We start from the raw sequence: 21,639 nt of genomic DNA, 5'->3' as shown, positions 1-21,639 counted from the left end.
GTTTATGACTTTGTACAGCACCCTGCAGAATACAGAAGTATGCAATCTATTTGTACGCCAATTAAAATTTCATTAAAAGCTTTAATTTGTTCAAAATAAAACCACACTGTTATTTGGTTCTCAGTTATTGGGCGTGGACACTCAGCGTAAGGATATGAGACCTCAATGTTAAAAACTTGGTACTTTCTTGCTTGCCACTCAGCGTAAGGATATGAGAATTTAACGTTAAGAACTTTGTACTTGCTTGCTTGACGTTCGGCGTAAGAATATGAGACAACGTTGAAAACTATTATAAAATGACTTAGTAGAGGTGAATCACTGTTCATTGCTTTGTTTGTTTGTTTTGTTTTGTTTGGTTGATTTGTTGGTTGGGGTCAACATGGCTTTCAGCATTATTTTGGTCATATCACGACGGTATCATTGTATTTAAACACCAGACAAGCAGTGCTCGGTCCATTCTTCTTATGTTGCGCGAGGTACTACCAAAGTTACCACGGTAATCTTAGGTATAACTCGATTCGGGACCTACAGATTGGGAGGCAGACGCTCTACTGATTGCTGATGAGGTGAGGTGAATAATTATTGGGGATATTATTATTGAAAGGATGTTAACACACGCGGTGTGGTGGTGTACACCTATCAATCTCTGTTTTTAGCTGATAAGATGTGAATAAACATTGCACGGTGCTTTGTCAATCCTTGTTTATTACTGAGAGGGGGTTAACACACACTGTGTGGTGATACAGGCCTATCAATCTCTACTTTAGCTGATACGATGTGAACAAACATTGCACGGTGCCATATCAATCTTTATTCTAAATGATGCCGACGTTCACCCTGTATCAAGTCGGGAAGAGTTATTTCCCTTGAAACTTCCTCTCGCAGACAGTCATGCCGATAAATGTAAATAAATGGATTCACTCAAATTCGCTTTATGTTTTCTCAAGGTGCTAATACTGGAACATTTCAGGCTGGAAATATATTTGGTGCTATTTTTGAATAACTGTACAAAATGACATATTTCTGTAGTGGTGGCTCCAAACAACCGAGATAAATATCGGTCTTACTCCTTTAAAATCAGATTTTTTATCGCACAGTCAGTGGAGACTAACAGGTGATAAAGGGAGAGCACAGGATCGTTATAAAAATCCGTTACAATTAACTTGTTCATTTATATCAAGTACAAAGACTGTGAGGCGTACAGCAAATCGGTTAAAAAATACCGGAAATATTTTCCTGCATTTTTATTTCTACAATTCTGAAATATAGGCCCTATATTTGAGAGTGTGTGGGTATGTTTATCATCTATGTTTATCGCTATAGGCGATATTACTAACTAAAACTGTCTCAATGTTCATTTTGGTCAGTTTGATGAAGTTTCGACCACCTATATAGGCTTTGTTTAGAGATTATGCCTCAGAACATAATTTGCACCGAACTTATAGCTCAGTAGTTCTAATCATTGTGCAAAAGACGTTTTGATGACTTGCTTTTTTCATTTATTTATTTAATTGCTGTTTTACGCCGTACTCAAGAATACTTTACTTATACCACGGCCAGCATTATGGTGGTAAGAAACCGGGCAGAGCCTGGGGAAAACCCACGACAATCCGCAGGTTACTGGAAGACCTTCCCACTGAGGACCGGAGAGGAGGCTTCAGTCATGGTTAAAACAGTGATTTTGTATATTGATGTGGACAATCACCGTTCTGTCTTGATACATGAGTTGGAAGCAGTGTCGGGGTGGATAACGGGGATGGGTGGGTCAAGGGACGGGGCTTATATGGCTTTGCTCTCATCGCTTTACACTGCCTACACAGTTGGACAAACCCTCGTTTAAGACCTCGATAAGATGTCGATCATGTCGATATGGCAACGTGTAAATATAACATAAAAGACTTACATAGTAGAGAGTAAAACCAGATCAGCGAGAGCAATGTGTAAATATAACATAAAACAAACACACACTGTTGTTAACTGTAATCATACTGGGCGTCACCCATGTAGAATGACTTAAAATGCTGCGCTAGCTATTATATTAAAGTAACCAAACAGTGAAAACAATGCATTGATATACCCCCGATATATCTGGTAAAAAGAAGGAGTCTCTGCAGACCACGAAATAAAAATAAAGAGCTGTAAAAGTCGACTATCTTCTTGGCCCATATTACAATGAACTGTTGGTGTCAATTAGCTGTCGACAGCGCTTGTGGCGCCATTTACGCATTATCACCTTCGTCGAAGGTCAGTTGCCTCCCTTCCTCTCCATGCGCATAAATGCGCGTGGTTTCCATTGGAGGTCCAGTATTCTTCACCCATAAAACCTATTGAAATCTTCATGAATGAAAACTTCTTGAGCAGGATGTTAAACAAGAATCACAGAACTTAACCACTTATGTAACATCTCACAATAATCATGAAATCAACAAATGTTTCAGTTATTTGCAGGTAGGAGTAGATAGTTTGCATGACAGAGGTGTGGATAAGCTATGTGTGTGTATATTATGTATAACCAGTTGACCAAATTTAGTTTTTTTGTTTCACAGCAAATGAGCACTACGATAAAATGTAATGCTAATAAACACACTCCCAGATCTACATGTTATTCAATCAACTCAGTCGGTTAGCGCGCTAGCGCAGCGCAATGACCCTGGAGTCTCTCACCAATGCGGTCGCTATGAGTTCAAGTCCAGCTCATGCTGGCTTCCTCTCCGGCCGTACGTGGGAAGGTCTGTACGTGGGAAGGTCGTGGGTTTCCCCCGGGCTCCGTATAAGTGAAATATTCTTGAATACGGCGTAAAACACCAATCAAATAAATAAATAAATATTCAATCAAATTATAGCGGGTAGACGTACACTCATCCACGGTCATGTAATACGAATTCCAAATTTGTGATCATGCCTACTGTTTGTAAGTTCTTCCACTATAGAGTTTCTATATTGCCACCACATTGTTCTCTTCCTACATAGGCGTAGAAGATTATACCCGATGGTTAATTTGTCAGAGAACTATCTCATTATAAGCGACCCAGCTGACTTTGGGTTGCTTTATTACACGTTTCCATTTAGAGGCTGCGTATTTCTGTCGGTCCATTTTGTTGCTGTCAGTATTTTAAACAACATCGACTCTTTCAGGTGTGCCCACCGGTGACTTATAGAGTCATTACCGCCGATATCAATTCGACCCGAAGCGCGTAGTAGTCTATTGTCAGTTCCTATTTGGGGCCTCCGTGGCGCAGCTGGTTAGCGCGTACGTGGGAGGGTCCTACAGTAACCTGCGTATGGTCGTGGGATTCCCCCGGGCTCTGCCCGGTTTCTTCCCACCATAATTTTGGCCGCCGTCGTATAAGTGAAATATTCTTGAGTACGGCGTAAAACGCCAATCAAATAAATAAATAAATTAACTCTTATCTTGATGGTGTTTTTTTGTCGGCATAATAATAACAAATATACTCATCCACTGTATGCAAACAATGGTAAGTCAGCTTGAACCCGAGTCGCAATTGCGTGGGAATTTCACTGTTTTAACACTGTGTCTTTACTAGTTTTAAACAATCAATATATAGTCAAGTCTGTGAAAGATATTTACCCACCCTTTAAATGATTTAAACCAAATGTCTATTATTTAAATGCACACCTAAGACTTTAAAAGCGGAAGTTGTAGCTTCATCGCTTGGCGTTCAGCATTAAGAGGATATCAACGACTGGTTGACCCGTATCAGTATCATGGCTCGGGCGGGGCGGCTTATTTGCCTTCGGTAAGTCGTCTCAGTGAAGGAGCACTAGACAAAAGAGCGGTGGAAATCCGTCCTGCAACAAGGAGGCACATTACATGTACATGCACCCTAAGGACTCCTTCGTCGTCATATGACTGAAAAATTGTTAAGTACGACGTTAAACGCCAATCACTCACTCACTCACTATTATCTGAATGCTAAAGTGGTCTCAGCCATGGCCAGAGGCAGAAGAATGTTTGCCTGTTATCAGTTGTTTTCCGGACTGTGGCCATTTACCTTTGGATGTAATTTTTGGATCGTCTTTCTAACATTCTGTTGACCACACTTTTTGCATGAAACCAAATAAATGCAATATGATGATTACAACTAAGATTAAGGTAAGATTGAACACAATATAATTTGCCAGTCAGAGATGAACTAAAGTTATTTGAGGTGTGTAAGAGTGACGCTTAACCAGAGAGATTTTGGATGCTCTGCCTATATTTACTTAGAAGAGAATTTTACTCATTGTAAAACTTAGGAAGCTTTGAGTGAAGGCGTTTGATGGAATAACCTTAACACACTAGTTTTTGCAGTAATAACTTTTATTGAAATCGTCACACGACACGTAGGGTCTAAAATGCTACAAATCGGTATTTTGCTGCTCAAGTAAGAATAATTTATATCAGAATTGAAAGTAGCCCTCTTGTCGTAAAGTCTGCGAAAGAGGAAACCGTTTTGGTCATTGTACAAATATATGTCCAGATAAGATGTGCCATCTGTAGAGTCTTTAAATCCAGCGAAGGTGGGTAACTTCCACAGCCTTTGCTATTGTTATAGGTTACATAATCACGATTATTTATATACTGACCATGTTGTTTATATGATTCATTACATGTATAATCACATTATTTATTTGTTATATTATATTGACAGTATTGTTTGTATTATTTGATATATGTATTAGCCCTTATTCACACCGATAGAATTGTATTACATGTACGTACTGATTCATAAAGTACGATTATCGAATATTATATAATTTACGGATTGTCGAATATTATTGTTAAATATTAAAGACATTTATATACTTGTAAATAAGCGGTGCAAATGTTATATAATATCAAACAATGTATTACATAATACGGATATACATGTATGCACCTGTTTATATTAATATTTGTCTCTTTAATAAAAGAAAACTTCCACTTGTGTGCTCGATAATTGACTGACTGGCTTCGTATTTCTTATAACAGCTCTACCTATAGCAAACCTTTGTAAACGGCAAAGGGTGTTGTCATCAGGACAGAACCAAGACTATATTACTATATATGGATTGTTTAAAGCCAGAATATACCCTTTCACTGAATGAGAAAGATCCGATCTGGTGAGGATTACTCCTTAATAGCTTCTGCATAAGGTCGTATTCATATGAGAACAGGTTTAGGTCAGCCAAAAGCGGAGTATGATTTGTACCCATCGGAATACCTTTACACTGTTGACATATGGTTTCCCCAAACTTTACATCGATGTTATTAATGAGAAATTCGAGCAACTCATTGAGCCTCAACACATCCCATGAATGGTAACCCTTGTAATTTCTGCACATTGTCGTATTCATTTGAGAACAAGTATATGTCAGCCAAAGTGGGGGCACAGTTTGAACCATCGGAATACATCGGTTGATAATAGTTTCTCCGAATTTCGTATCAATGTTATTAATGCGAGCAACCATGGACAACTTCATAAATGAAACCCAAATGAAGATTTTTTTTTTTGCCTTTAACGTCAATATAGCGGTGACCTGTTTTATTAAACATCGAAACAATTAGTGTTGAAATTCTATTTGTTAAATCTGTGTGAGAAGTAGTAGTATAGAGAGTGGAGAAATCCCAAGTAGATGTGTCCTTATACGGTTTGTGTATTACAACGTCTTGAGTACTTGTTCTAAAATGGTACGGATATACTCCTCTGTTTGAAAAAGGACTTATGTTTCCTAAAGTAGATGAAGTAGCAGTGATGTTATATGCATATCTCAGTCTTTGTTTCCTTTACTGCTAGATAGCTATGCTCATCAAAAAAATGCAAAAATGCAAGAAACATGTTCGAATGTTTAATTGCATAGTTCACACACAGATGGAGGAAATAACTGTCCAAGTAGATAACTACATTAGCCATGATGTTCACCCAGGTATGCAGTTGGGAACATGTGAGTCCTTTTATGAAATGGAGAAGTCCTGAGAATTCACATTCGCTGTGGTGGTATGTAATATCTAGTAAAGTTCGCAGGAAAATCTAGGAGATTTGTTGACAAGGAGTTCTGTTCACTTGACATCTGGCGAGTGTGGGCAACTTAAAAGTATTAAATACGAGTACCTGTCAAGTTTTGATAAGTCTGAAGATGGGTTGGGGTATACAGACCGAATTAAGCATACGGATAACACTGGGAATGCAGCATCCATTCGATAACCACCTAGTCGACTACCTTTAGCTAAACAAATAATTGAAAAGGAAAAGATAGCAAAAATGTGTAACCGTGGTGTCATTGATCCAATCCCTGGGCATCTCCCATAGTGCTTTGTACTAAGACGGATGGCATTACTTGATTTCCTGTAGATTTCCGTAAGTTAAGTGATGTCACTAAAAGGGATTCATACTTGTATCCTCTCCTTAGAACAGATGAATGTTTGGACTCTCTGTCGGATTCTCGGTGGTTTCGTTGTATTGATTTACACTTCGGATTTTTAAAAACATCAGATGCGATATCGACATTTGACAGATTGATGGAGGATGTCCTTATGGTTCGTCAATGGCTAGAAGAATGCATACGGTTCACTGATGACATCTTAATTTCCCGGAAGTAGTTTTGACCTGGTCTTAGCCAGATTAGAGCAGGTTTTTCAATGGCTGAAGGATGCACAGTTAGAACCGAAACCAACCAAATGTGTTCTTTTCTAATAGACAGTTAAATTTCTTGGGCATGTGGTATCTGAATTTGGTGCACAGACGGACCCGGATCAGTTGTCAGCTGTGCAGGAATGGCTCCAACCACGTAACCAAAAGGAGGTTACCAACTTCTGTGGGTCTATGCTCATACTACAGACGTTTTGTGAATGGATTTGCAGCAATAGCCATTACATAAACTCACTGAAAAGAGAGCTAAATTTTATTAGGATGAGACATTTGAGCAAGACTTTAAAAATGGAGACAACATAAAAAGTTCAGATGAAAGCGTGCAAAAAGTTACTTGTGAATGTGGTCTTCAATATTTTTTTCTTCTTTAAAGAGCAAACGGCATTTAAAAATAATTTTTGTATAGTAGGTATTTGAGAGCACATATTGGAATCTATAGTCTTTGTGTAATAATGTTATAAATGATTATGCCACACATGATTAATACATATATTTGCACTAGAATTTGGCGTTTCCAGCCAACAAATGTGTTCAACCTGGGTTTTGATAATATTTATAGTTTTTATGATAAATATTATCATAAAACAGATTAAATGCATATGTTTGGATATAAACAACAAATGTACTTATTTTATTACACAACCACGATTAACACCAAAATGTGGTCCCAAATACCAATCATACAAAAATATTTTCAAATACTCTTCTGTCCTGTTATAAAAATCGAAAAATATATTAAAGATAACATTTTCTGGAAGTTTTGATGCTCTTTCATCTAATTTTGACATCATTTTATGTTGTCTTCTCCTTTAAGCAGTTAAGTCATCATCTCCAGTTCTAGCATATCCATTTCCAAATCAGGCTTTCATACTGGACACTGACGCAAATGACACTGCCATTGAAGCTGTTTGGTCACAAGAACATAATGACAAGGAACATGTAGTTGTATACATAATTAGATCACTGAATAAGCATGAGTAAACATACTGTGTAGCTCGTGCAGAGTTACTTGCAGTTGGGACGGTTCTAAAACATTTCCATCAATATGTTAATGGACACCTTGTCGAACTGAGAACAAATAATGCAGCGGTAAGCTGGATGAAAAACCTAGTGGTCAAAAGGTTAGATGCTAAGAAGTTCTGAGAATATATAACCTAGAGGTTACACACACGGCAGGGCGTAGCATACGGAAGGGAGTATGTTGTACAACTGAACAGTTTTCAGTTGTACAACATAAAGGAATTGCGACAATATGCAAATTAAGCAGTTACAGGCTAATGAATATGTAACAAAATAAGTCAAACTAACTATGAAGAAATTAAACGAATATTTGTACATGATGAATATGAATGTAACGTAGTGTCGCTTTAGTGTTGGTCTTAGAATGTATTACATTTCTATTCTATGGTAGGGGTACCAGATTCTACATGTAGTTCCTAGCTATGAAGACGTTCACATTACAAGTTATTACAATATTGTCTAGTGACAGTATGAAGTTGTACATGAACTGTAATAAACAAATCACTGTAAAGCGGAAGACAGCTGAATGCTGTCTGTGTTCATGCTTTGAAAAGATAGTCGACACGGCAGGAGTCTGAATCTACATGTCTTGGGCACAACTTTCCTTTGGGCAGCACTGAAGACGGTGCCGAAATACACCAGCTTCGGCCATATGAACAGAGAGAAAACTCGAAAGGGTAGAAAAATCGGATGAGAGGGCACTCAGACAGCTGTAAATGCGGATTCCATCAACAAACATGGCCAATAAAGTTATTACCAGTGAGGGAAATAATGATGATTGAAGGCACTGAACGAGAAAATTAAACTTTTGTACACCAGCATTTTAGTTGGTTTGTGGAATCTAATTATTAAAAAGAAATCATCATCATTATTTGCTCCAATGGTAATCACATCACGGAGGAAAGAGTACCAAGGAAACTAAATATAACGACTGAAGGAAAACTCCCCCACAAACAACTCGTTACGTCATTATCTAGGATTTTTTTTTTTTTTTGATTGGTGTTTTACGCCGTACTCAAGAATATTTCACTTATACGACGGCAGCCAGCATTATGGTGGGTGGAAACTGGGCAGAGCCCGGGGGAAACCCACGACCATCCGCAGGTTGCTGGCAAACCTTCCCACGTACGGCCGGAGAGAAAGCCAGCATGAGCTGGTCTTGAACTCACAGCGACCGCATTGGTGAGAGGCTTCTGGGTCACTACGCTGCGCTAGCGCGCTAACCGACTGAGCCACGGAGGCCCCCATTATCTAGGAAGTAAAAATTATGATATAATTAAAGACTTAAAACATGGAGAGTAAAACCAGAGCAGCGACAACAGTGTAATAGCTGGCAAATGGTCACACCATAATACAGCCTCTTTTCATCCCCAGTCAGGGTTTTCTTCTAAATGTTCATGTAAATGCATAGATAGTAGCAATTTACACAGCCCCTAGCATGACTTAAGTAGAAGAAATACAAGGTTGTTATACGTTGAAAAGTTATGTTCACACATTTACGTACACCAACTGACAGGCGCAATGCCTATGTGCAAAATAATTTAACCTATATAACGACAACGAAAAAGTTTTCAAATACGCATCTATTTTATTAGGACTTATTTTATTAAGTTTAGCACTCAACGAATATATAAGGATGGCTCAGAATTCGCATACAGCACTTGAAGGCACATTGCAAATGTGTTGATACTGGAGACTTTTCTTCAAGAAAACACCTTCCTTATTTTCTTCTGTACAAATCTCTTCAGCCGGGCCATCAAATGTCGAGGCCCCGCAGTCGATTTGGAGTCCCACTTCTCGCTAATCGTGCAAGGGGGTATTCTAGGTTGGAAACGTTTGATATGTCGTCTGCGTTTGGCAGTCCTCATTGGGCTATTCCTATCGAAGGTTTTAAGGTTGGTGTCGGACTGGTTGGTGGGGGTCGGACAAGGCACACGGTAGTCTACACTTCCCACGCTACTGTTCCCATCGCTACAGCTGTCAGTTGTTCTCTCTAAGGATGTCTCCACGGAGCCTCTGTTAGAGGAAAAGAAAACACCCACACTGTTAACATGTATATACTCAAGGTGTTCGACACATTCCACTAGGATGTCGTATGTTGACGCAAAATACAATAACATTTATTTTGGGTTTTAGCTTACAGGTGACTTAAGAAAACAGCAAATGATATGTACATTGTTAGATTCTATCAGTGACACAAAATTATTTATCTGAATGGTGTTCTACGCCGTACTCAAGAATTTTTAGCTTATACGACGGCGGCCAGCATTGTGGTGGGAGGAACCAGGACAGAGCCCGTGGGTAACCCACGATCATCTGCAGGTTGCTGAAAGACCTTCCCACGTACGACCGGAGGGGAAGCCAGCATGAGCTTGACATGAAATCACAGCAACAAAATGCAAGATAACATATATAGCGGTTTGCTGAAAAGAATGATTAATAAAATAGCCTATACATATGCCAAACAAAGATAAAGAATGGATAATTACCTGAAGCTGTATTCCAAGAGTAGGAAATCCTCCACGGTTGATCGAGTGACGGCCACCTTTGGTTTGGGAGTGGTAGGTAATGGTGGAGGTGGACCACGTGACTTTGTAGCTGACAAACTGGCGTTTCTGTAGAACAGACATGTTCCATTCAATGAAGAATCAGTTGAACAGTCAATCTCATCTAATGTCGTTCCCGGGTCCAGAGATGAGAGGATGGTGTAAAGCGAGTCGTCCTGTCTGCTGTTCATGGTTGTAGACGTGTTCAGATCGTATGATGGTGTAGAGAGGAGTTGGCCGTTATATACAAGTGGTCCTCGGGGGTCTCCTTGTTGATCATCTTAACGTTTACTGTTTGTCCCTTCTTTGATGTGCAAAAGCTCCTAGCGGTGGGCTCTTGATGTGCATCCAATAAGTTCCTAGCCTCCCGTGGCGTTTCCTGCAAACGACTTACTTTTTTAATCTTAAGCTTGATTAAGCAACTTCTTTAAAGATTAGCGGACTGTTTTTTTTTTAGAAGAGCTTCTGTATTATCACGTTGTCCTCTATGTAAGTGTGTGTTTTTGTGTAGATTGCGATTTATCGTATGTCTAGCATTTTTGTGTATGTGGATTTAATCTATTAGTCTTTAAGTTCTTATTATCCTTTTGGCAACGCTACAACCCAGCGTTTTCCCTTTTTTCTGATACATCCCAAGAGAATTTCACTTCAAAGTTCGGAAGGTATCTTTCTCATTCACGAATGCTGACGGTGATAAAATTTAAAATACAATAGGTGAAGAGATAAGAGTAACATTTTTCGATTGAGGCGGATTTCTAAAGAAAACGTTAATATTTTTCCTTTTTTTTTTGCACATCTTGGGAATTTGATATTTATGGCTAGTCTCGGACATCTTCCTGGGCCGTTCCCCTTTGTGTTCCTTGTTGGAACTTTCTTTCCCATCTGTTTGGAAAGAATTATAATGTGAAAAAGTTGTTAGCTCATAACTTATTTTAATGGGGATTTAATGATGTTTGTAAGAATAATAAAAGATGTCCTGTTGTGAAAAAACCTGTGTATCCAAGGGTAAATCTCACCACGGGAAAACATTTATACGAGGCCAAATGCATATTTTTCCTTAGTATATTGCTTTTATATGTTAGGTTTTATGAGTGAGAAATCATTTCTTTACAGAGAAACCAGAAGTTTCGTTCAGCCTTTGACAGTAACCAACTATGTATTTAAGACACTGTAATTTGGCGACAATTGTAAAATATTGTGATCAAAAACACATTGTGTACATTGCCCCTGCGTTGGTCTGAGTAATTTAGCAGCAAACTTTTGGAATATCTTCAGTGACTTTCGCCACCACGTCTTAAGTATATCGTGGAGAATGTCTTTACTGCTGACACCTTTACTTAGCGGGATATTGCAGCATATTGTGAATATTGCTTCATATTGTCCGACTCTGAGAATGTCTTCGTATCATTTGGCTTGCTTTACAACAAATTACTTTTAGCAAGTAACTTTGGCAACGCTTGGCTAAGTTTATCATTGAGAATGTCTTCACTACTGACGCAGCACATCTCTTATCTTGTGAAAATGGCTTCCCACCAAATGCAATTTTCAGAATGTCTCAACCTGAAGCCTGATATACTGAAACTGTATACGATGATCCTGAAATTTTTTACAGTTGATGGATTCTTTAACTTCCACAGTTCATGATCAAAGTGGTTCGTGCAAGTGATCTGTGGTTTGAAAAGTGGATAGGTGAACAGGAGAATTTACCTAAGTAAGAAGATCAAGAGTGAACGCAAACTGAAGAGCCATATGCGATTTGTACTCTATTTCAAAACTATATATGCTATAGGCTCCAAAACAACACACACATCGTCCTATACCTGACCTTTTCTGTAACGTTAGACAATTTCTTCTGCATGTTGGCTACACGAGGCTTGATTAATAGAGAAGAATTTCGCGAAGACCTATTAGGTCCAACTGTTGGTTAGACAATACTATTTTAAAACTGCCAGCGTGTTTGTTGTTTATTTCATTTTTTCATGAGTATGTTTCTATGGCATGTCAACATGCTTTCAACCCATGTATGAGAATAACTCCATGGTTGCCAGATTTGGTGTGAATGCCTATTAAATGCATGAGTTGGGAGATTTTAACATGACACAGTGGATGCGTCTTCATTTCTAGAGACGCTTGAGCAAATATATTTGTCGAATAACAATGTGTGGTATAAGTACACCGATTTTTTTTCGCTTTGTGCATTGGAGGAATAATTCCTCTTCTGTCTGGCAAAATACTTTCTACTTGGCACACCACGCATGGATTATATGACAAACGAAATGTGGGTGTTCTCAAATGTCAGTGACAAACACTGACGAAAACAGCCGCCATTAATATGCACACTTGAACCAAATCCTGATCTGGGGTCTTGGCCTCCATTATGATTGAGCAGAAATCAGACAGACGTTATCCGCTTTTACTATGATACACTGATTAGGCTGGATTCTTCATGGTTCGTTCTGTATGGAATCTCTGTTGGAGAAGAGAAATTTACATTCATAAAATGAATATGTACGTTTTCTAAGCTAAAGCATTCGTCCCTTAACTGAAATAAGCTATGTTTATAGATCTCTGAGTATATTCACTATACATTTGCCGATGAATTGGAATAGATATAACACCAACGATTTTTGATTGGCGTGTTTACTTGGTACATTATACAGATGTACAGATTATACAGAAGTCTTCCACCGTTGATTGGGTGACGGCATATTCGGCTTGGAGGTTGTAGGTAATGGCGGTGGTGGACCACGTGACATTGTAGCTGATAGCCTGATGTTACTGTTGTTATCATCGAGTACTGAGGACATGTTAGAGGATTTCTGCGGAGTATAGGTGGGAAAGTCCACTCCATCCATGGTAGTGCCCAAGTCCAGTGACGAGAGAGTTGTGTGAAGCGAGTTGTCCAGTTGGACACAGACCCCCATTACAACTTCCGTTTTTCAGTAGGGACGATTGTAGTTCTGTGTATTTTAGGGTGTAAAGTCTTTTTTTGCTGCCAGCCTGCCGTTTTTGGTGTACAGGTGCATGCTTGGTATCAAAATGATGGAAATTGTCTAAGCTTTGGGCAGGTATGAGTTTTAATGGTGAAAGTTTGAAATTCTGGGCGAGAGGACACAAGGAGACAGGTGGTGATGAGGCTGCGAGTGACGTCCCCTTGGCGTTGCTAGGCACCCCTCCCAGCTGCCGGCATGGAAAGGTCCAGATTTTGACGGTCAACCTATGTCAAGATTTTTACAGCTTCTTTCTCACAGGCTGGGCCAGGTATGCACCAAAGCTTATTGGCCTCGGAATGTTTGGGACTGAGCTACAGCGCTAAACGTTAACATTGTCGCTTATGGAAAACTAATGGGGGTCTGAGGCCTGATCTGTCCACTTGTGCCAAAACATGTAATATGTCACTGTGTGCTCAGATTTCGCAGCAGCGTGATAATATTTGGTGGGTACATCTGCGATGTGGTTTGCATTGACATGGAACTTGATTGAGCAGTTTTAAAGCTTTTTAATTCTATATTTTCCCCACATATCCATTTTGTCTAAAAATCGGCTAAAACGATCTGTGGTCAAGGGTATAGTACAGGAGTATAAACAGACTGGAACAAACACAGACGTTTCATTGTTCCTGGTTTTTTAAATGTCTCTTTTGGGGCTGACATTTGATGAATAATGCAAAATTTGAGTGCTGCGAGTGAAATTGGAGTATGTGGCTGATAGATAGGGTGGTGTGATTAAGGATGGTCGATAAGGCCTTGCATCACATATAAGGGCCCAGCCTCACACAGGTGGATAAAAACACATCAGCAGATTAATTTACTTGGCTAGAGTAGTAGAGAGGGCCAGTGTGCATTTAATTTACAAACCAAGTCAGGTTCCTCCCATGTGTGCCACCACACACTAGGTAAATGTGCTTCAAATCATCCTGCAGGTCACAAAACATTAAAAACAGGCATCTCTGCTGCAACACTGTCTGCTGTTTTGGGCATAGACTTGAAGTGGACAAGGTAAATTTTCCTCTTTAAACTTAAAAATAAACCACTGTAGGCATGTAGTTTTCATTGCATGTGTATATTCATTCCTCTGACAAGTTACATGTGCACTCACACAGTATGTGTGGCGTTGGAACAAAAATGATCAATTTCAAGTTTCTAGCATACATGTAAGTGTGATCTGTTGGAATATTGCCCTTGTGAAAATGAGTCTCTGCCCCACCAGGTGTCTGTTTCTCCACCAGAACATAGTACGCTGTTCCTGCGACATCTCAAGGAGTTTTTGTTTTAGTATCTGGCCCAGTGTGGCATCCACCTCCCTGGGCAACTGGGATTTTTTTTATGTTTCCAATGTCCTCACACACAAGTTAGAAATTAGACAGCTACATATGGCTTTCACATCCTAGTTTAATACCTATTGAGCTTTCGTCTTGGTTTCCCTCTTTAGATCTTGTCTCCCAAACATGGCGTCAGTGAACTTTGCCTGGTTTATGCATATATTGAACTGGGATCTACCTAGGTGAGTGGGGTCTGCTAGCCGTTCAGCTTCCTCAAAGGCGTGACCATTCGGATGCAGTCTTCCACTCCCTTGGCCGACCTAGAATCCCCGTCATTGGTCCGGTACTACACCATGACACATACCCCTCCAGCCCCCCCGACCCCCCCCCCCCAAACGGGGAAACGTCACAGGTTTCTCATATATGTACGGACAGTTTGAATGTCCATTCCTCATGCCCACCCAGGAACACCCAGTGTGGAACCTGATTACGGATGTAATTTCTCACTGATTATTTGAGGATTTCTGTGTTGTTACAGGTTAAAAAGTATAGCTTTTCCCCTCTTCTTGGGTCCCTTCAACATGTCTTGGGAGGGTTGCCTTGCTGACTGTCTGAATGACCAATGTGCATGTACTGTGTGGCTTTATTTTTGTAAGTGGCAAATTCATATTTCTCCCCTCTACTTATCTCTTGTAGATGCCAGTGTCACACTTTGGTGTTTGTTATGTAGAAAGTACTAATTTAGTCTGAGGCAACAACACAGGTGGTGGGATTCTTTTGCACTGTGAGTTGAGGTAAGCCAGCCAACCAATGGCAGCCATGGGGGAGACGGGAAAGGGGGGTAGTGGGGGGAGGGGGGGGAGGGTAGTGGGTGATCTTTTAAAGGGTTTTATCATGTGAATCACTATGTAAAAGGGATACTAGTCTTTTCTTTAGCCCTATCCATGGAAACTGTGCCTATGAGCATTTCTATATCAATTTGGATGCATATGTTTACTTTGATGGTGATCAAAATGTACTTTTCTGGAATTTTGAAACTCCGCTTTGCTACCCACCTGTATCACTTTAAGTCAAATTTTGCACAAAGTTGCTAAAAGGTATGTCCTATATTTTGTAAGTGAATTGTCAGATAAATTACCTGTCTTTTGATATATATTTTGACACTTTTGGCTTTTAAGTATTTTCTTTACACTGCTGTAAACAAGAAAATCTACTTGAAAATCCATACTTTTCTAAATGTTTGTCAATGGAAAATGTAAAATACTTTGTCATTGGAATTTTTTCGTTTTTCTTGCAGATATACATACCAGCTTTCCAAAACATTTGACCTGGTTGAGATATTTTGAACGGTATGTGTACTACAGAGCTTTGAACTTCATGCTTGAGGACGGACAAACAGACACATTTCCAAGATAGGGGTACCCCAAGTTAAATTCCGCCTACTCAAAAGTTTTTGCATGTATCAAGCTGTAACTTTATGTGTGAGGTTTAGAGGTAGTAAGCATTATGTGGTGCAAAAATTATTGATTTTGAAAAAAGTTGGCTGGTGTGATAGGACACAGACCCCCATTACAACTTCCGTTTTTCAGTAGGGACGATTGTAGTTCTGTGTATTTTAGGGTGTAAAGTCTTTTTTTGCTGCCAGCCTGCCGTTTTTGGTGTACAGGTGCATGCTTGGTATCAAAATGATGGAAATTGTCTAAGCTTTGGGCAGGTATGAGTTTTAATGGTGAAAGTTTGAAATTCTGGGCGAGAGGACACAAGGAGACAGGTGGTGATGAGGCTGCGAGTGACGTCCCCTTGGCGTTGCTAGGCACCCCTCCCAGCTGCCGGCATGGAAAGGTCCAGATTTTGACGGTCAACCTATGTCAAGATTTTTACAGCTTCTTTCTCACAGGCTGGGCCAGGTATGCACCAAAGCTTATTGGCCTCGGAATGTTTGGGACTGAGCTACAGCGCTAAACGTTAACATTGTCGCTTATGGAAAACTAATGGGGGTCTGAGGCCAGTTGACGGCCATGGCAGTAGAGAATACAAAGAAACTATAGCTGGTTTGTTGAGTAGCTAGTCCTTATACAGAAGAGATCTCAGCGGGTCAACTCGTTGACCTTGTTAATATCATCTTGTGATACATGTCTTTTGTGGCATTCAACACACTTTGCGCCGGAGGATTAAATTTTCAAGTAAACACCGGAAAATTACAACCTGCTGCGATTCCTGAGGTGATGAAAGTACAGCGAATTTCTTGTATGTGTTAAGATGGAAAAATGGCTTCAGTGGGGAAAATGGGCTCTGGTTTGAGTATTAATTCCTTTAATTTAATTTCCCGTTTGGTAACCAGCAGACTGTACTGTTCTAACGACATGCAGCTGATGGCTGTTTTAACCTTGCTTATTATGACTGTGAAATGATCAGGAAAGCACAGATGGGAAATAACAAGGTGTTATGAGTGTTTATTATAAATGGAGAGCCACTTTACAAGTGTGAGATTATATTTTGCCACCACAAATTCTGCCTCATGTACTTGATCTTGTGTTATTTGTATTGACTAACAGCACATATTCAATCACTGTTTTGCCAGTTAGGCCAGTGAGACGACTTTATAGATTGCCCATTAGTGCTATCAATCTGAAAACAATTATTAACGTTTTCTGTGTAGTCCATGTAAAGCCCGCATTATCCGATGTTATAATTTAAGCATGCCCGTGAGAACGACTTCACCCTTGTATTGTTTCTCCTGTAGGATTCTATGTCCAGCTTTGATCATGCCTAAGTTTCTCAAATTTTACAATGAGTATAACACTCTCGTTGGCAGGTATGGACAGAGCGTTCAGAATCTCTGGCGAACTGTATTGTGATCAACCACATAGACGGCGTTGTTATCCCTATTAACATATCTATCACGTACATGGTATTTAACAACATAGATGGTGCTGGTTGCCCAGTGTAACAGTCTATTTTGTATGTCAGGTGTAACAGCATAGATGGCGCCTCTTGTAGCATGAAATCTAGCATAAAATGTAATGGCCATGCTTATTACATTAGCATGATGCCTTTATGGACTGTTGCAATTAAGGCGCGGCTGAGATACTTGTTAAATTGTTATTTGAATTGGAACTCATTCACGGACTACAATTTGAATTTTGATACGGAATTCATGCCTGGCATCATTGAAAACTGATGACCGTTTCTCTCTTGTGTGCTACCGGCTTTATTTCTTATTTGTATAATTTCTTACATACCTTTGTCTTTGAGAGGTAGTGTTAAACGTTGTTTTGGAAATCGACTTGGAACGCCTTTTACGGACTACGAATGGTATATGAATGTCAGACATGACGCTTATATTTGTTTTATTTTGTATATATTTAAATTATATATATATATATATATATATATATTGTTTTACTTACATGTTTACCAGCTTGGTGTTGCTCCCACATTCTCCCACATGTCCGCACATAATTGGCCAGTGAGGCTAATGATGTTACTGGTCTTTTCAAGGTGTAATTTTGTTGTCACGACCACAAACTCTTTCTAACTACACGCTGAATGTATATGCTGTCGAGACAGCGCGATTACAGATGACACAATTACTGGACGTAGATCGTTTGGGCGGGGTTAAGCAACACACTTGTTGTATATATCATATAGAGCTAGAGCAGAATTTGTTAAGGATAAAGCTTTCAGTCGGACTCTCAAAAATCGAGGCATTGCAGGGCAGGAAGTCGGTGTGGAGTCCGGCTCCTAGTTTTTCGTGCACGGAGGTATTGTGGCAAAAAAAAAACGAGTGTGTCGTCTGTGTTTTCTTTGAGAAAGACTTCCATATTATCACGTTGTCCTCAGTCTAAATTTATCCGTGCACGGAGGTGTTGTGGGAAGAAACAGTGAGTGTGTCGTCTTTGTATTCTTTGAGAAGGACTTCCATATTATCACTTTGTCCTCAATCTAAGTTTGCTTTTTATACACTTTGAGTTATCTCATGTCTTGTCTTGCGTTATTTGTGTACGTGAATTTGATCTTTAAGTTCTTATTTCTTCTTGGTAACGCTACAACCCAACGTTTTCCCTTCTTTCTCATATATCCTTGGTGAATTTCCCTTCATTTCAATGTTTGAAAGGTGTCTTTTTTGTTCACGAAAGCTGATATACTTGACAGTAAGCGAAGAGATAATAATACAAGGATGGTCTGTTTATCAGTCCAAATTTCCACTCTAAATAAATATATTGTTAAACCAGCAAATGACTGACTTGAATAAAGACATAGTTTTATGTACAGATTTTAAAACATGGCATTTTATGAATAATATTTTTACATGCGGGCACAAAGTACGTGTAAGTAAAAGAGAAGAGTCAAATTTTTCTGTTGGGGGCATTTTTAAAAGAGTTGATGTTGTTTTTTTACATATCTTGGGCAGTTGATATATATGGCTAAAGTCTCGGACATCTTTCTTGGACATTTCCCTTTGTGTTCTTTACATTCTTTGCGAATTTTCCTTCCAATCTGTTTGCAAAGAATTTTTCTAATTTCACACAAATTTTTAAAGTGAAAAAGTTGTTAATGATGCAGAAATTATTTTAACAGACACTTAAAGATATTTGTAATAATAATAAAACATGTCCTGTTGAGAAAAACCTGTGTGAAAAACCAAGGGTAAATCTCCCCATAGGAAAACACATGTTTATGAGGCCAAACGCATATTTTTCCTTTGTATATTGCTCCTATATGGTAGGTTTTATGAGTGAAAAATTATTTCTTTACAGAGAAACCAGAAGTTTCGTTCATCCTTTGACAGTAACCAACTTTGTATTTAAGACACTGTAATTTGGCGACAAATGCAAAATATTGTGAGTCGTGGGTTTCCCCCGGGCTCTGCCCGGTTTCCTCCCACCATAATGCTGGCCGCCGTCGTATCAGTGAAATATTCTTGAGTACGGCGTAAAACACCAATCAAATAAATAAATAACATTGAACATTGCCTCTGCATTAGTCTGAGTGATTTAGTAACCAACTTTGTATTTAAGACACTGTAATTTGGCGACAATTGTAAAATATTGTGAGTCGTGGGTTTTCCCCGGGCTCTGCCCGGTTTCCTCCCACCATAATGATGGCCGCCGTCGTATCAGTGAAATATTCTTGAGCACGGCGTAAAACACCAATCAAATAAATAAATAACATTGAACATTGCCTCTGCATTAGTCTGAGTGATTTAGCAGCACTTTTAGAATGTCTTCAGTGACACCTTTGGTCACCACATCGTTGATTTATCATCGAGAATGTCTTTACTGCTGACACATTTACTTAGCGGGATATTGTATGTGAATATTGCTTCATATTGTCTAAGTTTGAGAATGTCTTCCAAAAGTGACTTTGTTGCCAAAGTGACTTTGGCAACGCTAAACTAAGTTTATCATCGAGAATGTCTTCACTGTCGTCACCTTTACTATCCCTGTTTTGTACATTGGAAGAATAATTTCTCTTCTGCCTGACAAAACACTTTCTACTTGACATACCACCCATGTATTATATGAAAAATGAAATGTGTGTGTTCTCAAATGTCAGTGAAAAACACTGACCAAAACTGCCGCCATTAATATACACAATTGACTAATGCCGCCCAGAACCAAACTCTGTCATGGGGTTATGTCAGTCATGATGATTCCGCAGAAATTAGACAGACGTTATCTAAATGAACTATGATACACTGATTAGACTGGATTCGTTATGGTTGGCTGTGCAACAACATCATACTCATTGTAACAAAAAACAAACCACAAACACAAGAGACGAACAAACAATCCAATGATATTCGGACATGATATTATTTATTAAAACAGTAGCCCTTTTGAAATAATAATAAACAAAGGCAGCACTTTAATTGCAGTGTACAGCGGTGATTCTCAGGAAAATATATTCTTCATCATTCTCTGCATATATCCCTTCAATGGGAACCCGGATATCTTGGAGTGTGACAAGGGTAAAGAGGTAAAGTGGGTGCACTGGCTTTCTGAACTGTTGTGGATTGTGGGAAGGGATCGCTGGTGGAATCTTCTTCGTTTGGCGATCCTCGTTTTACTGTTCCTGTCAAAGGTGACTAGGTTGGTGTGAGAATGGTTGGTGTCAATCACAAAGCGCCGTCTATGTCCCTGATTTGGTACGTGACTGGTCAAACTGCTGTTCTCATCGCTCGAGTTGTCCGTCAGATGGTTATTTAGCCAGGCCTGTATGGAATCTCTGTTGGAGAAGAGAAATATACATTAATACAATGAATATGTACGTATGCGAAGCTAAAGCATTTGTCCCTTAACTGAAATAAGCTATGTTTATAGATCTCTGAGTATATTCGGTTTGGAGGTTGTGCGTAATGGCGGTGGTGGACCACGTGACATTGTAACTGACAGCATGATGTTACTGTTGTTATCATCGTGTACTGAGGACATGTTAGAGGATTTCTGCGGAAGTCCACTTCATCCAGGGTAGTGCCCAAGTCCAGTGACGAGAGAGTCGTGTGAAGCGAGTTGTCCAGTGTGTCGGCCATGGCAGTAGCCAATACACAGAAACTATAGCTGGTTTGTCGAGTAGCTGGTCCTTATATAGAAGAGATCTCAGCGGGTCAACTCGCTGACCTTCTTAGTATCATCTTGTGATACATGTCTTTTGTGACATCCAACACTCTTGGCACCGGAGGATTAAATTTTAAAGTAAACACCGGAAAATTACAACCTGCAGCGATTCCCGAGGTGATGAAAGTACAGCGAATATCTTGCATGTGTTAAGACGGCAAAATGGCTTCAGTGAGGAAAATGGGCTCTGGTTTGAGTATTACTTCCTTTTGTTTTCCAATGTGGTAATGAACAAACTATACTGTTCTAATGACGCAGAATTGATGCCTATTTTAACCACGCCTATTTGGATTGTAATGTGATCAATTAAACACAGTTGTGAAGAAACGAGGTGGTGTTAATGTAAAGTAAGAATCAATGAAAATCTGTGAAATTATATTTTGGCACCAAATTTATAGAGAGATGTACTTGATCTTGGGCTATTTGTATTCAATAACTTGTAATTTGTAATAATAAGAGCACTAATTCTATGACTATTTTCTTGTAAAGCAAGTGGTACGACTATATAGATTGCCTATTTACTGCTATAAATCTGAAAAAGCAAGAATCATTAAAGTTTCTCT

At 39.3% G+C, this 21,639-nt stretch overlaps 1 long non-coding RNA gene across 1 annotated transcript; it reads left to right on the top strand.

Annotated features, from left to right (window-relative positions):
* The first annotated feature begins 13,112 nt into the window (after nucleotides 1-13,112).
* LOC135461669 (uncharacterized) lies at nucleotides 13,113-15,806 on the top strand. The gene is made up of 3 exons (XR_010443379.1): nucleotides 13,113-13,456; nucleotides 14,995-15,250; nucleotides 15,754-15,806. It is a non-coding gene; the product is annotated as an uncharacterized LOC135461669 (long non-coding RNA).
* Nucleotides 15,807-21,639: the final 5,833 nt, after the last annotated feature.

The sequence above is a fragment of the Liolophura sinensis genome, chromosome 1, assembly GCF_032854445.1.
Source record: "Liolophura sinensis isolate JHLJ2023 chromosome 1, CUHK_Ljap_v2, whole genome shotgun sequence".
Lineage (NCBI taxonomy): Eukaryota > Metazoa > Mollusca > Polyplacophora > Chitonida > Chitonidae > Liolophura > Liolophura sinensis.
Note: the sequence above shows the minus strand (reverse complement) of the source record. Positions and strands in the feature narration are given on the sequence as shown.